Below are 796 nucleotides of genomic sequence, written 5' to 3' on the forward strand. Positions count from 1 at the left end.
CCACTCATGTCCGGCAGTAACGGCACTGGTGATGGAAAAGCCCCTTCCCACGTGGGAGAGGCTGGAAAAGCCCCCTGCGTCAGGCAGAGAGCTGACCTGCCTGGAAATGCATGGGCTGGAGCCCTGGCAGTGCAGAACCTCAGTCGGGATCACTACCTGTCTGTCCATCTCTCCATCTCTTCATCTCTCCATCTGTCCATATATGCATCTATCCATCTGTCAATCTATCCATCCATCAATCTGTCTATACATCTATCTATCCATCTATCCGTATAGCTATGTAACTTTCTAGTCATTCCTATGTCTAGTTGCCTGTTTGTGCCTATCTGCTTACCAAAATACCTATTTATTTATCTATACGTATCTATCCGTGTGTCTATGTCTCCCTTACATGTCTCTCTGCCTACGTGCCTATACCTATTCACTATATGGCCTTTTCTGTCACTGTATCTTTGTGTGCGGCTGCATTGGTGCATCCCTCCCTGTGGATGTCTGTTATGGGTCTGTCCGTTGAGCCTCGACCCTTTTGACTGTCAGTACCACCTCAACTATGGGGCTGTCCATGCCCCCAGGCCCGTGGGGCTCCCCACACCCCCTGACAAGGGATACTGCCTGTGCCTCCCCAGATCCACGGCTCCCTGGACCCTCTGATATGCCTCTTTCCCAGACCCACAGGGCAATTTGTACCCCCTGCTAAGTGATGCTGCCTCTACCCCAGACCTATGGGGCTGCCTAGGCTCCATCCCTGTGGAAATGCTTGGACCCCCTGACCCACAGGGGTGCCTACACCCCCGAT

Source organism: Cariama cristata, unplaced genomic scaffold (genome assembly GCF_000690535.1).
Source record: "Cariama cristata isolate BGI_N322 unplaced genomic scaffold, ASM69053v1 scaffold8837, whole genome shotgun sequence".
Taxonomy (NCBI): Eukaryota; Metazoa; Chordata; class Aves; order Cariamiformes; family Cariamidae; genus Cariama; species Cariama cristata.